The sequence below is a fragment of the Chlorocebus sabaeus genome, chromosome 15, assembly GCF_047675955.1.
Source record: "Chlorocebus sabaeus isolate Y175 chromosome 15, mChlSab1.0.hap1, whole genome shotgun sequence".
In the NCBI taxonomy this organism is placed as follows: domain Eukaryota; kingdom Metazoa; phylum Chordata; class Mammalia; order Primates; family Cercopithecidae; genus Chlorocebus; species Chlorocebus sabaeus.
In genome coordinates, this window is record NC_132918.1 from 30,454,339 (window position 1) to 30,461,990 (window position 7,652).

General features: G+C 40.8%; 1 pseudogene; it reads left to right on the forward strand.

Moving 5' to 3' along the window:
* Positions 1–250: 250 nt before the first annotated feature.
* LOC119626038 (U7 small nuclear RNA) lies at positions 251–319 on the forward strand (annotated as a pseudogene).
* The last annotated feature ends 7,333 nt before the right edge of the window (positions 320–7,652 follow it).

Sequence of the window (7,652 nt, forward strand, 5' to 3'; positions counted from 1 at the left end):
ATTCCATGCACATCTTATCCTCAAATGCTCTAATATGTGTAGACCTAACTGTCCTATTGTGAATCCCCTGTCTATTAGATACCCAGAGGTATGATCCAGCCAGGTCACTCAAGAGTGGCTCAGCAATCAGCAGACAGGATGTGTCAAAGGGATGGTCAAGTCCCTGGTTCCACCTCCAGGGTCAGCAACAAGGAAGGTGTCTGATCAGAGAGAAAGAGTCAGAAAAGCAAGAAGCAAATGTATTATAATAAAATGTTACAGCTCTTTTAGAATTTATCTAGCAGGTTTTCTGGTTACTATAAGAGAAGGGGGAACCACCACGGATTTGGAATATAGTAAGATGGGGATATATTTATTCTCTTAGTAGCTGGTGCAAAGATTCCTCTTTGGGGGAAAGGTGTCTTTGTAAAATTACTTCAGGGGCAAACATGGGGAAGACTGTAAACATTGTGTTTGGGTGCAGAAGTCCTTAAACTTTAGCATGCAGCAGAAATCCTGGGGGTTGCTAAAACTCAGATGTGCTGGTCAGCTCACCTTCAGAATTTCTCACTCAGAAGACCTGGGGTAGAGCTTGAGAGTTTGCATTTCTAACACACTCCTGGGTGGTGATAATGTTGCAGGTTCAGAAACCACATTTTGAGAACTACTGACTTTCAAAAAAGAAGACACTACCTGAATAACTGAAGAGAAGAATCTGGGGTTGCACTTGTATTAGCCCATTCTCACGCTGCCATAAGGACATGCCTAAGACTGGGTAATTTATAAAGGAAAGAGGTTTAATTAACTAACAGTTCCACATGGCTGGAAACTTATGATCGTGGTGGAAGAGGAAGTAAACATGTCCTTCTTCACATGATGGCAGGAAGGAGAAGTGCCAAGCAAAAGGGGGAAAATCTCCTTATAAAACCATTAGATCTTGTGAGAACTCACTGTCACGAGAACAGCAGCATAGGGGTAATTGCCCCCATGATTCTTATGCCCCCATGATTCAATTACCTCCCACTATGTCCCTCCCATGACACATGGGGATTTGGGGGAACTACAATTCAAGATGAGATTTGGGTGGGGACACAGCCAAACCATATCATTCTACTCCTGGCCCCTCCCAGATAACTTGTCCTTACATTTCAAAACACAATCATGCCTTCCCAACAGTCCCCCAAAGTCTTTTTTTATTTTAATTTTTGAGACAGTGGGGACTCTGTGTGGGGGCTCCAACCCCACATTTCTTTTCTGCACTGCCCTAGCAGAGGTTCTCCATGAGGGCTCCACCTCTGCAGCAGACTTCTGCCTAAACATGCAGGCGTTCCTATACATCCTCTGAAAGCTAGGCGGAGGTTCCCAAACCGCAGTTCTTGTCTTCTGCACACCCGCAGGCCAAACACCACATGGAAGCTGCCAAGGTGTGGGGCTTGCATCCTCTGAAGCAATGGCCTGAGCTGTACATTGGCTCCTTTTAGCTAAAGCTAGAGCTGAAGCAGCTGGGAGGCAGGGCACCATGCCTTGAGGCTGCACAGAGCAGGGGGCCGTGGGCCCTGGGAAACCATTTTTCCCTCCTAAGCCTCAAGGCCTGTGATGGGAGGGGCTGCCACAAGTGTCTCTGACATGCCCTAAAGACATTTTCCCCATTGCCTTGGTGATTAACATTTGGCTTCTTATTACTTATGCAAACTTCTGCAGCTGGCCTGAATTTCTCCCCAGAAAATGGGGTTTTCTTTACTATCTCATCATTAAGCTGCAAATTTTTCAAACTTTTATGCTCTGCTTCCTCTTGAATGCTTTGCCACTTAGAAGTTTTTTTCTGCCAGATACCCTAAATCATCTCTCTCAAGTTCAAAGTTCCACAGATCTCTAGGGAAGAGGCAAAAAGCCACCAGTCTCTTTGCTAAAGCATAACAAGAGTCACCTTTGCTCCAGTTCCCAGCAAGTTCCTCATCTCCATCTGAAACCACCTCAGCCTGGACTTCATTGTCCGTATCACTATCAGCATTTTGGCCAAAGTCATTCCACAAGTCTCTAGGAAGTTCCAAATTTTCCCACACTTTCCTGTCTTCTTCTGAGTCCTCCAGACTGTTCCAATCTCTGCCTGTTTTGTAGTTCCAACATCGCTTTCACATTTTCTAGTGTCTTTACAGCAGCACCCCACTCTCTGCAGTACCAGTTTACCATATTAGTCTGTTCTCACAATGCTATAAGGACATTCCCGAGATGATAATTTATAAAGGAAAGAGGTTTAATTGATTCACAGTTCTGCATGGCTGGGGAGGCCTCGGAAAACTTACAATCATGGTGGAAGGGGAAGCAAACACATCTTTCTTCACATGATGGCAAGAAGAAGAAATGCCAAGCCAAAGGGGGAAAAGCCCTTTATAAACCTATCAGATCTCATGAGAACTCACTCACTATCACAAGAACGGCATAGGGGTAACCACCGCATGATTCAATTACCTCCCATCAGGTCCGTCCCATGACATGTGGGAATTATGGAAACTGCAACTCAAGATGAGATTTGGATGGAGACACAGCCAAAGCATATCAGGGGAAGAGGATTCAGAAGGGAAGGAGAAAAAAGGGAGGTCACAGAGCTGGTGGCAGGCAGGCTGAATACCATGTGAGGCAATCCTCTAAACTTTGAATATAACATTCTTGGGGTGAAGAGATTTCTTGTGGGAACTGGAAATGGGGTTGAGCTCTGCATTCTGAGATGACAGGAGGGTGAAACAGACATCATCCATGGGGCCAAGGAGACTTAAAATGAAATCCATGAAGATTTTCAGAAATCTTAGTGGAACACTTGAAAATTTTCCCAGGTGGTGAAAACTGAGAATGGTGGGCAGTTTAAAGAAAAATCAACGGATAAGTTGGGGTTTATGTACCTCAGCTGACCTCTACATTGCATGTCATCTAGGAGGAAGTATTTCTTGAAGAGAAAGAAAAGTTCTGGGAAAAGAAAACATTATACAGTATACATTCCTGAGGAAACCCAGTGTTTGACATTCATCAGATGTTAGCAACACACAGAAAACCTGGGGAAGACAGAAGCTCCTCAATAGGAAAAGATTCAAAGGCTTTTTTTTTTTTTTTTGGAGACAGAGTCTTACTCTGTCGCCAAGCCAGAGTGCAGTGGCACAACCTTGGTTCACTGCAAACTCCCCCTCCTGGGTTCAAGTGATTCTCCTGCCTCAGCCTGCCAAGTAGCTGGGACTACCGTTGCATGCCACCACGCCCAGCTAATTTTTTGTATTTTTAGTAGAAATGGGACTTCACCATATTGGCCAGGATAGTCTCAATCTCTTGATCTTGTGATCTGCCTGCCTTGGCCTCCCAAAGTGCTGGGATTACAGGCATGAGCTACCGTGCTCGGCCTCAAATGGCTTTTAATAAGCCCATTTGTTCATTACTAAGTCCACGTGTTCATTAAATTCAACAAGACAAGACTATGCAAGTATCCACTAACTTCATCCATTGGCAATTGGGAGAAACAGTGAGGTTTTTACTGTAGTGTAACTTTTCCATACATACCCACTTATGAAAGATTGTAAGTAGAGTAAATTTCTATACATACCACACTGTTTTGGTTATTTATTTATTTATTTATTTATTTATTTATTTATTTATTGAGACAAAGTCTTGCTCTGTCACCCAGGCTGGAGTGCAGTGGCGTGATCTCGGCTCACTGCAACTTCTGCCTCCCAGGTTCAAGCGATTCTCCTGCGTCAGCCTCCCAAGTCACTGGGATTACAGGCACGTGCCACCATGCCCAGCTAATTTCTGTATTTTTAGTAGAGATGGGGTTTCACCATGTTGGCCAGGATGGTCTCGATCTCCTGACCTCGTGATCCACCTGCCTCAGCCTCCCAAAGTGCTGGGATTACAGGCGTGAGCCGCATGCCTGGCCATACCACACTGTTGACAGTGCTGAATGGGGTAATTACATTTTTCACTTTCTTCGTTTCTGTACGGATGATTTTTTTAAAACGGAGTTTCATTACTTTTGTAATCAAAATATTTTTAGAAAGCAGATTTTTCTTTCCTTCCTTCCTTCCTCTCTCTCTTTTTTTTTTTTTTTAGACAGGGTGTCACTCTGTCACCCATGCTGGAGTACAGTGGAATGATCACAGCTCATTGCAGCCTTGACCTCCCAGGCTCAGCTGATTCTCCCACCTTAGCCTCCTGGGTAGTTGGGACTACAGGAATGTGCCACCACACCTGGCTAACTTTTGTAATTTTATAGAGGCGTAATTTCACCATGTTGCCCAGGCTGGTCTCAAACTCCAATTACATATGTGAGTCACCACGCCCGACTAAAAGCAGATTTTATTTCCTATTCTAGTTTTCAACTGTTTCATGAACCTAGAGATTTTTTTTCACTTGAAAAGGGGAAAAGGATAAAACAGCTTTATCATAAAGAAAAAATGGAAACAAAAATAAACTTTACTGTATTGATACTTAGCAGATAGAGATGATCACCTTATAAATGCGCATTTGAAACTGAACTGATCTGTCTTGTAATGGGTTTAACAAGCTTCCAAGAGAAACTTGTGATGAATGTGGCTGTGCGGGTATATACACTTCCCTTCTTGATGGTGGTTTAGCTCCACAACCCACATATGGACTTCAGGTCATTGGAACACAGGGAAGGATTGACAGGGTGAAGAAGACAGGCTCACAAGACCTGGACCTAATCACAGGGATGAGGTGCTAGAGTGAGAACAAAGGAAAAAAATTGACTTAAAGATAAGATCCTAAATTCGAGTTCTATTTAAATTCTCCAAGACTTGGAGGAGGATTGGTAATATATCTTGTTAGACATTGCCATAGTCTGCCCCAAAAAGGTTCGCATTCCCATCAGCAGTGTATAAATGAGACTGCCCATTTCCCCAGACCTCAGGATGTGTTGTCATAATTTTTAATTTGCAATTTTCATCAATACTATAGGTAAGAAATGGTACCTAGAATGATGTAAGTATGAGTAGAATGTAAGTATGAGTGAGTTTGGGTGTCTTTTTATATGTTTATATGTTTAAGGGCCATTTTTGTATCTTTTGTGTGAATTGCCTGTTCTTTTCCCAGTTTTTAAAATGAGATTTGTGGTTCTTTGTTCCTCAGTTTTTAAGAGTTCTTTTTATATTAAAGATATTAGCACTTTGTCTTTGACTATGTTACAAATATTTTTTCCCAAATTTTCAGTCTTTTTTTTTGTGTGTGTGTGTGTGTGTCTGTTTATGGTGGGTTTACATGTTAATTTTTTTCATTTTTACATAGTAAAATGTATCAATATTTTCTCTCATTGACTCCAGATTTTGAGTCATAATTAGAAAGCCTTTCCCTATGCAGAGATTTAAGAAGTATTCATCCATGTTTTTGTATAATACTTGTATGATTTAGTTTCCTTTCATTTAGAATCTTGACACATTTGGAATTTATTCCTGTATATGGGTGTGAAGTATGGATTTAATTTTATCTTTTTCCAAATGGTGAATTAATTGTCCCAGCATCATTTATTTAAAACTCTATATTTATCCCAGTAGATGCCAACTACTGGGTTGAATAGTTGGCGTAAAGTTGAGTTGGATAAAGTTAAGATGACAACTTTATCATGTGCTAAAATTTTATATGCACTTGAATGTATTTCAGGACACTCTAGTCCAGGAGTTGGCAAATTTTTTTTTTTTTTTTTTTTTTTGAGATGGAATCTCACTCTGTCGCCAGGCTGAAGTGCAGTAGCGCGATCTCGGTTCACTGCAATCTCCGCCTCCCAGGTTCAAGCCATTCTCCTGCCTCAGCCTCCCAAGTAGCTGGGACTGCAGGCATGCACCAGCACACCCAGCTAATTTTTGTATTTTTAGTAGAGACGGAGTTTCACCATGTTGTCCAGGATGGTCACAATCTCTTGACCTCATGATCTGCCTGCCTCAGCCTCCCAAAGTGCTGGGATTACAGGCATGAACCACCGTGCCTGGCCAGCAAACGTTTTTTTCAAGGGCCATACAGTAAATACTTAAAACTGCAGGCCACAAGGTCTTTGCTGTTATAGGGCAAAAGCAATCATAAACAATTTGTAAATGAATAGACATGGCTGTGTTCCAATAGCACTTTACTTACAAAAATAAATAACCTTGAACCGTAGCTTGCCAATCCCTGCTCTAGATTATTTCACTCATTTATTTTTGCACCAGTAACTCATTGTTTTAATTACAGAGGCTTTTTGGTATGTTTTAATGTCTGGTTGGGCTAGTTTCTCCCCTTGTAATCTGTTCATTCTTTTAAAAAAGAAATATAGGATAGATCCATGAAATAATATGACTTTTTGTTTTGTCTGTCTTTTGGTCTGGTTCATAGACCAACTCTAATGATAATTCCAAAGAGGAGTTCCAGAAGAGCCTCAAGCAATGTTAGTGATTATTCTAGTCCCCCATTGTGTTACAACTTAGAGGCATAGTATTGATGTGAATGTATCTGGTATGAACTGTTATAAAGTTAAATCATACAACTTACCTTATAGTTATAACTTTTACATGCATATTTTAAAAACTGAAGTGAATAGAAATTATGTTGAGGAGATATTTTTAAATGTTATAATAACCTTTGAGAAATTGGAAATATTTTAGGATATTACAATCAGAGCTAGGAATGGTTTCAGTATGTAATTTTTTTCCTGTGACAAACGTCTTGTCAATTGCAAATGATATGTAATTCTTCACAGTCTAAGATCATGAGTTATTTTAAAAATCCTGTCAATCATCTCTTATTTATCAGAACATTCTTCAGCTGAGTGGTTTTAAATAGTAGAAAGCTTCCCAGTTTTATGACATCCAGACCCTCATCCTGTTGGAAATGTCATCAAATCACTGCCAATAACCTGGCCACTAATTTGACACTCCTTACTTTCGTCAATCCTGTAGTTGGATTGAACAGACTTTATGAATAAGAATTCAGAAGCTTGAATGAATATGAAGCTTATAACTCTTTAGTAACCACTAGGAACCAGAAACATTGGACGGTAGCCAAGCAAAATCTCACCATGTATGTGAGTTTCATGGTTTTGACAGCTGTGTAATTTTTACTGAAGAGAAAAGATTATCTTTTAAATGTACAAAATGGGAAGCTCATTTTTGGTTACTATCAAATGCAGTGGGGATGAAAAACACTGTCTCTTCAGTTGACGTCAGAATTATTATTAGAGAGGGAATTACATTAGGAAAACCAATTGACCCTGTGAGTGTCGAGGTCAGAAGCTTACATAAGAAGAAATGGTTAACCTGCTCTATAAGGAAAAGCGAATAGACTGTGTTTTGCTCCTGAGAGAGGGCCACTGGAAGAGAAGTACAGCAAACTAAAGGGAGGCTATGGCAGTGTGTGGTGAATAGTGGCAGTCTGCTGAAGTCATCACAAGATGAGACCCATCTCTGCCAGCATTGTCCCACAATAACAAACATCGTTTTGTTCAAGAGTGATAGATCTCCAATTGTTCATCAACAGGTGTTTGAGATGGTGGCTTTTGTTTTCAACATAGTGTAATTGCTAATTTGAACAAGAACCTATCAACTACACAGAGAGTTTAATTTTGCTCCTCAACTGTCCATTTAAGATTTACTCAATAAAAAAGTTCTTCCTCTGACCCTGGATGGAAGTGGTCGGTAGGCCCATGA